Below are 14,559 nucleotides of genomic sequence, written 5' to 3' on the forward strand. Positions count from 1 at the left end.
AACCCAGGAGGAATCTGAGTTTGTGGTGGCAGTATGATTTACCTCATTACTCACTACAGTGTCAATATATATATATATATATATTTATAAAATTTTCTTTAATTTTGTGTATGTGTGTGTGGATCCCAAATTCTGGAGCAAGTTATAAGGATGCCATTACATCAACTTGATCTACATTCAACAGTCCTTTTTCCACCCAGCTCTGCAAAGGCTCTGATGCATGTCTCTGCATGTGGATGTAAAAGTGTGTCACTGGAAAAGAGTGGAGTAATAGAATTGCTGTAATGTGTGTAAGGGAAACATCAAATCTATGTAAACAGTGCAACACAACTGACTCACCAGCAATGCATCAATAAGTACTCACAGTACAATTTCTAATTTGGAATGTGAGCCAAGTTATTACTTACAAGGGTTAATAATCTTTAGGGTATGACGCTCAAACAAAAGCCATCTTTATAGAAAAGAAAGAGCTTCCTGTGAGGGGGGGGGACTGGACATGCAGACTAGCTAGGTTGGGCTTTCTAGGGTTTGAGGCATCACACTTGTTCTACAACTACTACTTGAGAGGGGCCCAGAAGGCATCTCATTGTCCAACATGTAAGAAAACTGGTGAGATGAAATGGACATGCATCGCCCTCTTGTTTACACTACTGATGATCCAGATATTTTCCTCCCCTCTTCCTGTTTGCCATGTCACCAACACCAATAAAATAAAACGAGTGCACCTTTGGATCCATTACAAAACTCCACTCGTCACACATAATGTGGATGATTGGATTCCCTAGCAATTATACATCTATTGTAAAATAATATTAACAACAACAACAACAACAACAACAACCCAAAATGAAACAATTCCATCTGGTTGTTGCTTTGATCCAACAAAAACCACAACTACGGCAACTATTTGTTTTTGTTATTATTATTTAATACATGTACACACACAAACCAAAGGTGAAGCATTTGTAGGATCAAAGCAATGACCAGTTGGAATTGTTTCACACTTTAGCCACACAACTAAATCAAAGAGAAGAGAAAAGAAAATCAATGGGACCCAAAAAGTAGAGGAAGATGAAATTGTTGTACAGTGCCTGGAAGATATGAAGGAAAACAAAGTGCCGCTCTTGGAAATGAAATTGCTGTGAATCAACTAAATATGCATATTCATATAAGATTTGCTTTCAAGGTGTGATGTAGTAGCATGGGTTGGGACCCAGGGAACTTGTGAAACAAATATCTCTCTGCAAATGAGGAATCCTGCACTGGCAGGGTTTAGGGCATCTTTATGGATTGTGGGTCACACGTGGACTACCAGATTTTTTGCTCTCTTTAAAAACCATAACTGAGGAAAGGATGGGTTTTATTGCCACCTGGGACCCTTGACCCCATTGAATTGGTAGTTCCTGAGTAGAATGTGCTGCTGGCTAACAAGAATATTGTGAGTAGAACCTTGAGGCATTGCTTGTTTATCTGTTAGGGGGAAAGAAGAACACACAGCAGAAAACAGTTCCATGTGTGTATAGGGCTTCTAAACTGAAGTGGGTCCTGTGCACAAGCAATTTTAATGAGTTTTTTTTTTTTTTTTTTTTTTTTTTTTTTGTTTGCTATTGATAATTATAGTGGACACCCTTCAATTTCGCACTCTGCATGGGTGAGTTGCTGGTTTCTATTCCGAAATAAATATGTTCATGATTGTTTGATAATTTTGTTTGAACACCACCCCCAGCACTGAATCCGCTGCTTTGACTTCATTAAAATAATCATTTACGGCACATAGCTGCATTGTTCTTAAATTATCCAGTTGCCTAACTATTTTTAAAGGGAACTCAACATCAAGTCCTCTGTACTATTCAAAATCTTCAACAATTTTAAGCATCTTATATGCTTGAATTCGAATCTTTTCTTTTTTAAAAAAACATATCTTTATATATATATATATATATATATATATATACATTTTACCTTCTTTCTAACTATACCAAAGCATTTAGTTATTTTTTAGTTTTTTCTGTTTAATTCAATGGGTCATGAGCCCACTTGAAATGGATACTTTCATTATTGCTTTTGCCAATGAAGATGCGGTATAATTTCTTCAAACACAAGGCTTGACACAACCAATCAAAAGGTTCATCATCTAAGAGTTGAATTTGATTTGAGAAAGTGTGCATTTTTATTAATTCATTTAATGTTCTATTCAAACCTCTAAACAGTAATGTTAGTTTATGTATCTCCTCTTTTTGATAGAACTTGATTGTTGCATTTGGGAATTCGTGCCACCTGAAAATAGTATGCACAAGAATCAAAATTATTAAGACAAGTTGGGTTGACATTATATACATTGAAGTGTTCAATTCAGCTTTATTTTTATCTATAAAATTATCTATTTTTATCTCTATTTTTATCGATATGTATATAGAAAATTCAAATTCTATACATAAATGCTAAATAATTCCAATAATTTGATGGATACACTCAAGAAAAAATGTTGCATTCAGGACTTGGACGTTACATGAGTTGTCTCAAAATTTGAGTTTGGTATGTTTATAATATTAGTCAATGAATGCATCTCAAAGTAGAAATCAATTAATTAACCTGACGGATTGAAATCTATGTTCAATCTTGGTTCTAAAATATAATAAAATGATTTTAGTGGTTGTTATTTTAACTCGCAATAAATGATATAATTAAAATTTACACAAAATCATATAATAAATTATTTATGTACATATTATTACACATATAAAATTTGTGCATAATTTAGAGAAAAAAATTAAATGAAAAACCTCTATAAATGTTTGAAAATAAGTTTGGAAAAGTGAATGGAACACACTTTTCCCTATTGTTAAATTTTGTACATGCTCTAAATCTTATAGGGGCCAATCTTGCACACGAGTAAAAAAAAATATTATTTCCATATCAATTTCACATTCATGGTTTAAGTGGAAAATCAAAAGCAACCCATTCTGCAAATGAAAGCTCAAGAGAAAGATATAATTATAGAGTTCATAGATAAGTGATCGTAACAATAACAAAAGTGGGTGCCATGCAGTTCAGTTCAAAAATGCAAATACACATGCACCGATAACCCATAATCAATGGAAGCAATTCATACCAGTCCCATCCATACACAAAATTTCAGTCTTTCTATTAGAATAAAACAGCAGTGAGACAAAAACAGGCCCCGTGTCCGTGGGTCCCATAACCGCAATGTGGGCCCATCACCAGAACTAGAGTGGACAAAAGAGTACATCTCGACTATTGTGTGATATCCATGTTGTCTGAGGTACGCATTACCTCTTTAGTCAAAGTCCCCTTTGATTCATTATTACTGTACCCCATACGGTATTAACTCATGCTTTGGTAGCATATCTGTAACTATTGTAATACCATACGGAGATACCATATACGAGATGAGCGTAGCTGCCTTGTGGACAAGGCACGTTCCCGGATCGTGGGAAGTATATTCCGTAGAATCTAGCTGCAGAATCCCACGGTAATAGCCCGGAGTTTCAGAGATAGGTTGAGGGGAATGTCTAAGGCACCCACCGCCGTGGGACACGTGGATGTAGGGGAACTGGGTACAGTTGTCACGAGATTTCTGTCTCCGCTGTCGATTGGGGTGACGTGGACTCGCCCTGTTGGATTGGTGGGTCTATTAACTTTTTACTTTTTTCGTCCTTTTTATGGTTCGAACTTCCTAGAGAGCCTTTATTGCCACCCCCCTTTCCCCCACATAGTAACGGTAAGTTTTGGTAATACGAGTTAATACGTTAGTTAACACAAACAATCTGATCAATTAGTGAATGTTTATTTTTTATAAATCGAGAATTAGACATTTTTTGATGATGAAATTAAGGCAATTTTCTTCGTAGAAATACCCTTATGAATTCAACTTGCCTTGGGAAGTATTAGGTGTGATGCTTTAAAGAAAATAACACCATTCTTGCAACAAAATCCTCTATAGAGAGATAACATTTACATTTTTTAATAAATAAATATGTCTTTATATATGTCTTTATATGCCTTAATAAAATAATATGTCTTTGTAAGAATATTTGAAACACATGGAACTTAATGTGGAGTGAAGCATAAGTGCATGATAATTGTTTTTGTTCGTTTTGGTGTAATTTTTTGAAGGGTGAAATTTGGAAACAATATTATCTATTGAAATGGTAAAAATTTATCTGAATTGAATTATGTATTTTTATAAATTTAAATTCATGTCAAAGGGCCTTGCATGTTGTACATTGATTCTGAAAGTGAACACTCCACAAACGCCTTGATTTTTTTAAAATTTAAAAATTAAAAATTTAAATTATTTTTTGTGACTTCACTAGAAAATTTCTATTAAAATCAAGATCACAACATATCTTTCAAAATTTGATTTAAGAATACCATTTTCATAATTTTGTAAATTTTTTACACAAACCAAATGAAATATTGAGGTTGAAATAAGGCATGTTCAGTGTGTAGTGTTGCATTAGTGATTGTAACCAAGATCATGTCTTATCATGAAATTTAGATAATATTTATATGATGACATGTACTACTACTACTATTATATTGGGAATTCTTTACTTCTTCGATTTTTGAATGTTGTGTCTTATTAAAAAAATATTAGAAATTTTAGTTAGTTATATCAAATACAATGCTAAATTTTTTTGATCATTTAACAATGCACTATGTATGTGTGTGAGTGTGTGTATGTGTATATATATATATATATATATATATAATCTTCAAGATTTTTTTAAATATTGAAGAAAATTGCTAAGATTTTTTTGAGTACATATTTAGCAAAATTGCATCGGAATTAATTTCTACTAACTTTGATAGTAAATTGTTTAAAGATTGGAAAGAAGAGTTTAGATTTTGAATTTGAATATATAGAAAAGTCAATATGTGCACTTTTTTGGTATTGCTGATTCTTCATTTTATTTTATTTTAATTTTTTATCATTAACTTTGCATTGTCTTTTTGTTATTTTGTTTCATTCTGTATTTTAGAATAGATTTTTTCAACATTGGTACAATCTAATACTAATTTGCATGTCTGGTTACTTTGTTGACTTTTCATAAATTTACCCATTCATATTTGAAATTTCAGCTTATATTTTTCAAATTTTATACGAGAATAATCAAATAAAGTACAATAGATTTGTCTTTTTGTATAAAAGATAATTTGAATGTTATATCGTATATTTTGCTATAGTATTTAAAGTTTTATAGAATACCCACCTTGAAATTGTTATTATACCCTTTATATATTTTATAAATATAAAATTATAAAAAATAATATATAAGATGAAATATCAATCTAAAAACAAATGAGAATGGTCTTTGGTGTATATATATATATATATATATATATATATATATATTGAAATAAACCCATATACATCTACACCTGTGTAAGATAAATAATATCTAATACAATTTTTTAACAACCAGTAGAATTTGTGTTAAATGGCAAAGCAATCGTTTGTGTGTAAAGAGCATTTATAAAAATTTGGCTATTAGTACTAAGCACATTAATGTTATACTTTAAGCTCACTTTTTATTAATTATCATATTTACTTAGAAGTGATATTTTAATATATATATATATATATATATATATATATATTTGGACAACAAAATATTATCTGTTGATAAATTATTGTTAAATATCACATTTACATCTTTTAATTTTTTTGATGAATTCTATTAATGTTAATGTTATTATATATTTAAGTGTACTTATTTTAAAATATCAACGTGCTTAATATTTAAAATTTTAAAATTATACTTTCATACAAACAATGTGCTTATTACTAATAGTATGTAATTCTTAATATTTAAAATTTGATTTTTATCAATAATATTTATAAAAAATAAAAATTATTTTGTATAATATATCAAATGGACTTAAATTAACTCACTTTTGCATATAACATCACATACCACATCTTTAATATCCTCCATCCATTTCCTCCGTTTATTCTACTTTAACGTTTCTTTCTCTCCAATCAGACTTAAAACACAATAAAAAATATTAATTGATCCAACCACTTATTGTACATGCACTAGATACATACAATACAATTCTAAAGGAGAAAAAACAAACATCTAGAGATACATAAATGAGTGATTAGTGATGTTAAATGACCTTTAGATTATTAAGAAGAGGAAGATATGACAAGATGGTAAAAACACAGGTGGGTTAATTTATTTTTTTTCTATATCAAATACTAAATTAAGTGTTTTAAAATTTTATTTACAAAAAATATTAAATTTACATAAAAACTCTAATTTTTATAAATAAAAATCTTAAAAATAATATATATATATATATATATATATAATTATTAATCTTAATCTTGAGTCTATGAAAAAAATATAGGTTTTAAAAAAATACACAGTAATATATTTTAATATTAAAAAATAAAAATCATATTTTATAAACTTATATAATATATATTATATATATATTTAAAAATATTTAAAAATATTTAATATATATTTAAAAATATTTAATATATATTTAAAAATATTTAAAAATATTTAATATATATTTAATATATATTTAAAAATATTTAAAAATATTTAATATATATTTAATATATATTTAAAATATATTTAAAAAAAAGATATAAGATATTTGTTGATATAGATATTATACAAAAAGATAAAATATATTAAATTACATAATCTAAAAATAATTATATATATATATATATATATATATATGTTTGCACATAGAAGAATGATATAGTGATCCACTCTATTTTAACCATAATTGCATTCTTACAACCTCCATCCTTGTTCTCAGCCATTCTCCATTCTCAAATATTATTAAAGATGGAGGCAAGGGACTAGAAACATTGAGAATGGTCGCAACAATTGGGAGCATGGTAATGTGTAGGAATGGGAGCAATGGTTTAGAACATGAAAACAATTGGGAATGAGAACGGGGTTGAAAGGATATAATATTGTTGAACATGTGGATTGATTTAATAAAAATTTGGATCTCTTTATCATTTTCTTGTATATATATATATATATATATATATATATATGTATTAGTCTTTGTTAAGCTATATTAAAGTAAAATTCTGCTAATAAAAGTGAAGAAAATAAACATATAGACATTTCATTTATATGTAGTATTTTTTATTTTTTAATTGTAAAGAATGGATCTTTGAGAGCTATAAATATAAGGTATCATCTTATAAGAGATTTGTTTAATAGAAAAATTTAAAATTTAATTTAAAAACTCTAACTGCATAGCTTAGTTTAATACAATAAATTTCTAATAGAAGATTAGATCTACCTCATGTCTATTAGGTAGATCTAGTCTTCTATTAGAAATTTAGATGTAGAAATTTAGATATAGACCTTTATGCTTTAGTAATAAAAATAGTTCTTTAAAGCTATCATGTAAAAAAATTAAATCTTTGAATCTTTTCAAGAAATAGAATCCATTTTTTAAAATTATAATGCAAGAAGATGATATTCAAAATAAATTTCATCAATTAAATAATAATTATTATTTTTATTATATTTTAGATCATAGAGGATAATATAATAAATATTAAAACTCTGTAGCAAAAGTGATGAATTGCATTTGTTTAGAAAAAATTAATTTTTTATAAATCATCAATAATTTAAAAAAATCATGTCACAAAACATAATAATAATATGCTTTAAAAAGTCGAATTGAATCAAATATATAATATTTAAAAAAGATATAAGAAATTTGTAAAAATAAGAAAACTAAAGAAAAAATTTAACTAAAGAATAAATAATTTTTAATAATATAACTAGGTTATAGACTAGATTCTTATAAAATTTTTAATTCTTAATACAAGAATAATAAATATTTTGCATTAGCTAATAGAAGAAAAGCTTTAAAGAATAAAACTATGTATAAATGTATATACTTTTATGAATGTTTAATTTATGAAATGGTACTAGAATTTGTAAGAAGCAAGAATGGAAAATTTCTTTTTTTATTTAACAATTAAACATAAAATTTTAAAAAAATCTTTAATTAGATTCTAAAACTTTTAATTTTTTTTTTTATATAAAAAAATTTACTTAAATTTTAAAGGTAATAAATAATAAAGATATGTCAATTTTATTTTGATCTAATTTATCCTATAAAATTAGATTATATAGATTTTTTGTTTATAAAATTATTTTATGTATAAACCTTAGTATCAAAAAAATAAGTTCATGCTTCATAAAAACTTATTTATTCTTATCCAAATTTTAATATAGATCATAGTACTAAAATTCTGATTTGACTTAGAATAAACACTTTAAAAAAAGTATGGATCAAAAACGTTATCTTTTTCACAATTTCTTGCATAACACTTGGGGTTTTGGTTTTAGTCTATGAACATAGAAATTATGCATTTTATTTAACATCAATGTCTAGTTTTTATATCAAAAAATTAAAAACATGATATAATACTGGTTTTGGAGATTTAACAAAAGCCCTCTAAACAATTTTATCTAATAATAGCCTCAAAATTGCCCTTAGGTAGCCTTGGACTTGAAATAAGTTATTATTGTGAGAAGTAAAAGATTGATAATTGTTGAATTAGCTTTTTGCTTCCAATTGGTTTTGGCTAGTATTTATATTGATCAAAGACAAAGAGGCAAATTGACAAACAAGAAAATTAATACAAACAGGAGCATTTGCTCATCATCTTAGTCTAACAAGATGAATTGAAAATTTAGAACCTTTTACTAACACCAATTGGTACTAACTGTGATATGTATATTCTTTGCTTTATATTACTAATACTTTGCCAAATTATTGATCTGCACTAGACTTAAAATCAATTGGAATAGTGTAATCAATAATAAATATAGATAACATAGTTAATTCCTATTAATTTTTTTTCTTGACATATATTTCTTATGCTAATAATGATTCCAAAGTAACTAAAAATAAAAATATATATAGTATAAAAATAAAATATTATTACAAAAATTTAAAATTATACCATATAAAATCTCAAAATAAATAATAATTATTAGTTATTTTAAAATGTATTTATCATGAAAAAATCTTTAAATATTAGGTGATACATTTCATTTTTTTTCTTATTGAATTTAAAAAAAATAGCAAATAAAAAATAATCTATATAATATAAACTTAATTTTTAATTTAAGAAAAAAAGTTAATTTGTAAATAATCTTTTTTAGAAATAAAATTTTTCAAAAAAGAAAAAATTAAAATTATAACTATATATATATATATATATATATATATATAGAGAGAGAGAGAGAGAGAGAGAGAGAGAGAGAATATAAATAAATTTTATTACATATTCAAAAACAAATAATGTAAAAAATAAAAAATCTACAGAATACGTGTTTTTTTATATCACAATTTCTGAAAACATAATCAAACATTAATAATAATATAATAATATATATGATAAATTTTATAAAATTGTTCTATTTAATTTTATTTAATTTATTTAATTTTTTGTATAAAATAAATTTTAATAGTAAATGTTTGTTGAAATTAATTTTGATAAATTGAATAACAGGTAAACTATTAATTTAGCGTGTTTTAATATTTTAACATTCTGAATTGAATTTATTCAATAATCATTGATTTTTTAATTGTAAATTTTCTTTCTGGTCATGTTCATTTATTAAACTCCAAACATATTTGTATTTTATCATTTTATAGTCTATTTTATAAATTTTCATTCAATTTTTATTTCTTTGTATAAATAAAATCTAAGTTTAGTATCAAAAGAATCTTTAGTAGAAAATGTATTTTAAATTACTATACAATAGTACAAATAAATGCATATTCTTAGATATATTTTTCTTTTTTCACAAAATAATACATATATCAGAATATGTGTCAATTCAATTTCGTATCTATAAGAAATTCATTGTTTTATACTTGATAAATAAATAAATAAATATTAATAGTATAAAATTAAAAAATAAAAACTATCATTAATAATAAGAAACATAAACTATCAGATTAGAATATTAATTCAAATTTGCTAAAAGAAAGTAAGAATTGGTTTATCACACTAAATAGATTATGTCATGTTTTAAAGAATAAAAAATTCGATAAAACATTAAAAAATGATTCAAAGATTTAAAGAAAATAATAAAACTACATGTTTTGTATAATTTTAATTTTATTGTTTAGAAAACTAATATTACCATTCAAAGCCACCAGCACTATATCAAATGTTCAATATGACATGGTACATTTAATTTAGTTGACATTATATATCAAATAACCTTAAGCCATCCTAAATCTTCTAATTAAACAACAACAAATGAATGAAGCTATTTACAAAAGTAGGTAAGAGTTCAAGCTTCAACAACACTAGTTGTTATCCAAATACAAACCTTGATACTAGTCATTATCCAAATACAAACCTTGATACTTCACGAAATCTATCCATCTGGCAAAAACACTATCAACCACTGAAATGGCGAAGTAGGGAAGCTCTGAAGGTGCAAGTTTCATGACAATTCCAAACTTGAAGAAAGTCGATCTCCAATTAATTGATTTTACAAAAAGAAACTGCATCCAAGCAGCTCGTCTAAGCTGGGCCTACACATTCTGAAAGCTTTAGCAACTCTGCTGTTGCAGTCTGATCACGCAGAATGTGCAAGGCTATGAGACTCTCCGTCTGCTGGGTCACAAGCTTTATTGCATATCTAGCTGCTGCAGAGGTTGTTGCAATCTCAGTTTGGCAATGGAATGAGTTCAGATTTATTTTATTTTATTTTATTTTACTTTATAATTTGATTTTGGTAGATATATACACACATATATATATATATATATATATATTTGGTGGTATTTCTGTCATTGCAAACTGGGTCTTCCTGGCTGATCCCTGACGATGTGACTGCGTGGTCAGCTGGCTGTGTCGCAGGCAGATGATCGATGAGCATGCACGGAGCTTGCACAGAAGCAGTGTGTGTACGTGACGCACCCTTTGCACATGTTACGCAGCCTTGACCTAGCCACTGGGGTTGTAGTGAGACTACTGCTTGTCAGTGTCCTGGGGTGCAGTTCATCCAATTTCGACATTGTGTGTGCTTTTGATAGCTTCAGTAAACTCGATTTGATTGTCTGCAGATTGTCTTACAGACTTAAGGGGAGTTTGAATTTTTAGCGTGTTTAGGGTGCAAATTCGCAGACTTTGTCAAGGAAGTCGGAGTAATTGTGGGTGGTTTGGACCCCAACACCTGGCTTAGATGAGTGGGGACATCTGTGACGCATCTTTTGACAAAAAAGTCCATCGCAAACCAGGCAGCTTTTGACAGTGGGACATAGTTCTCGTGGAAGGAAGGAAAGAAAGAAAGAACGAGAGAAAATGAAAGAAAGAGACGGTAAGAGGGTGAAGGTGACAGTGGTGGATAAGTTCATGCACATCGCGTACACAAATCCAGGCGTCATGCGCGCAGAAAATAGAAGCTCCCCCCACTCGCCCTCCCCCTCATTGCACATTTAATCCATCACAGAGTACATGTAGAAATTAGTTCTGGCGACCGCTGTGCACTCAAAACCTCCCATCCATGCATGCAAGTCAGAAACTTGAACAGATCAAAAAGCGCCTCTCAAAGGCGTCAAAACAAGCAGAGACACGCTTGCAGACAGCCTCCACATGATGGACTCCGAGGACGCAAACGGCAACCTGTAGATTCTGTGCCTGATTGTGGACACAACAACACACACACGACTACTGTCTCCGGTAGGTTTATATAATTGGGACTTTCATCCTTTGCACAAATCAACCGCCCTGCAAAAACATCCCGTAGATGACGACGACGACGACGACCGACTGACTGAATTACTCACAGTGAAACCCCATGTGGTGCGTGGCATGCAACAAGATGCTTTTAGAAGCGGGATGATCCAAGTCCAATCTTACCAACACCGAAATCAAGCGAGACACTGCTTGTTTACAGTGAGGCACCCACCTACGGTGAATCCTTTCATCAATGCCCAAGTTTTCAAAGCGAAGAAGGGTGATCAAGGGCTAGCAAATCATCAAGCGGTGATCACACGATAATTCCATCCGATTATCCCAAACGATTGAAGCGTGTGCATTAGAGCTATAGACCATTCGAGCACCGAACCAACAACTCCGTACCCCTCCTGCATATATACAGACACACTTCATGATCATGATCCCTGGCTTTGATCTTATCACTGTTGCTGCTGCTGCTGTCAGCCTACCCACTAGTACGGTTGGTTGGTTCACTGTAGCAGGCCGATTTGCCATGTCCAGACACCCGATGTGGGGCGCTTGATTGGCATTCGAAGATGCCTTTCCACCGAGATAGGCGTGCATGGTATGTATAAGATAAAAAAGAAAAAAAAACAACAGAAAGAAGAAAAAAAAAGCGAAGCACCCCCCGTCTGCAAGGCAGGCTGCGTACTTGTTTTGATGGGATTTTGTATGGCCACACATTTACCTCCTGCTCAAGCCCCAGTGGGTAAGTGGCTGCCGAGCTAGCTTGTCTGTCTGTGTGCCCTCTTCTTAACTACCTTGCAGCCATCGGAAAGGTGCACAAGGCATACGAGAGAGATGAGCTGGGCTCATCCTCCTCCTGGTGGTGGATTGTTGTGAGATCTGGTTGCAGTCTGCGTCGCTACACTGGTTGCAGTCTGGATCGCGTGACGGCGAATGTTCTCTCCACTTCCCCCACACCCCGCTCTGGACTGAGTGAAGTGCTTGTGCGCGGGAGGTGGAGAGTCTTGTGATGTGTGGTGTTGGTTTTTCAGCGAGAGTGGGAGTGTCATCGTTGATTCATGTCGACGGAGAATTTGCTTTCGGGGCTTCACTTCGTGCAAAACATGCAGCTGTTTATCGTCACACACACACACACACACATATATATATATATATATATATATATTCACATTCAGACCGACATTTATATGTGTGTATATCTATCTTAGTTTTATTTATTTATTTATTATTTTTATTTGTTTGTAAAAAAATGAGCTGAGTGTGTGTGAATGGATTGAAGAGGGTTCGGTGGCGAAGGGGATGAAGATATTTTATATTATTATTATTATTATTATTATTCACCGACACTGTGCCATGCGTTTGGGTAGAGCAGAATATTTTGTTTGCTGTTTCAGTTGTTCTTCGGTAGTCAAAAACAAGAAGTCAAAACATGCCACCATATATATATATATATATATATTTACACATGTATGTGCGTGTATATATAGATTCATTGGCAAAGTTTATTGGTTTCACATGTAGATTCAAGGTGATACTCTAAACCAAAAGAGTGATTGTAAACACTGTGAGTTATAAAATTCCTTTGTATTGTGTACAGGGCTTGATGCTAAGGCCAACACATCTACCCATGTTCGATTTTTGATTTTCTTTCTCACAGAAGTTCTGTGGCCTCTATTTACACATGAACAAAATATAAAATCATAAAAGGTTTAAGTTTTTAAGATATGTTCCAATAGTGGGTTGCAAAGGGGAGGAGATAGGAGTGGCCAATATATAAATAGAAATAAAATAACAACAATAACAATAGTATGTGAGTGTAAATTCATGGAGAAAGCAGGCAAAAAAGTAATAAAATATTTCTAAGAATCTTCGAAACAAATACTTTAGCTCATTGTTATTTGTGTGAGATTTCTTTTTAAAGATTAAAAGAACTCCATACCAAATCTTATTTTCTAATTAAAAATTTGAAGAAATTTTTTTGAGACCACTCTTGGATATGTCTTTAGACTATGCTACAACAAATTGTTGATAAAGTAGAACAAAAATTCAATTAAGGATACATGAAAAGCATAAAATTAGAAAAATAAATAAATTATAAAAGTAAAATTTTACTTGTATGTTTTTTATGAATTTTTTTCTAAGGAGCTCTACACTTTGAAATAACATAATATTCTGCTACTTCAACATTAAATTAGAAAAAAAAAGTGTTATTGGTCAAACAATTTCTTTATTATAGAAAATTTCATCTTAATTTATTTTAATAACTAGATGAATATTTAAGTTGGTTATTATCATTATGACTAGATGAAAATAAGAAATTTTTATGTTTTTGAATATTTAATATTGAATGATTTTAATATTGAAAATTGAAATTTTGAATATTGAAATGATATTGAAATAATATTGTATGTTTTTAATATTGAAATATTTAATATTGAAAATTTCAAATTTTTTAATAACTAGATGAAAATTCAAAAACATGAAAATAAGAAATTCAAAAAAGTCACAAGCATTAAAAATAAAACAATTGTATACAAAGACTTTCTTTTAATCATGTCTACTAATTGTTATGGAAGTTTCATACTCTAGGAGGCCATTTTAGACCATATCTCTCTCATTTAAGACCCTGTCACTTGTCCTGCAAGTAGCGAATTCAGGGTCAATACCATGAAGCATCAACATTCCATCTTGGTAGAAAAAGTTCTGATAAGGTCCTGATAAGGTCCTTCCTAACTGCTAACTTCCAGCTTTGTATCAGGAACAGCCTTTTTAAACATTAAATTTTATGGTTACAGAATATTTTGTAGTATTATTTC

Source organism: Physcomitrium patens, chromosome 8, assembly GCF_059467195.1.
Source record: "Physcomitrium patens ecotype Gransden chromosome 8, ASM5946719v1, whole genome shotgun sequence".
NCBI classification, from domain to species: domain Eukaryota; kingdom Viridiplantae; phylum Streptophyta; class Bryopsida; order Funariales; family Funariaceae; genus Physcomitrium; species Physcomitrium patens.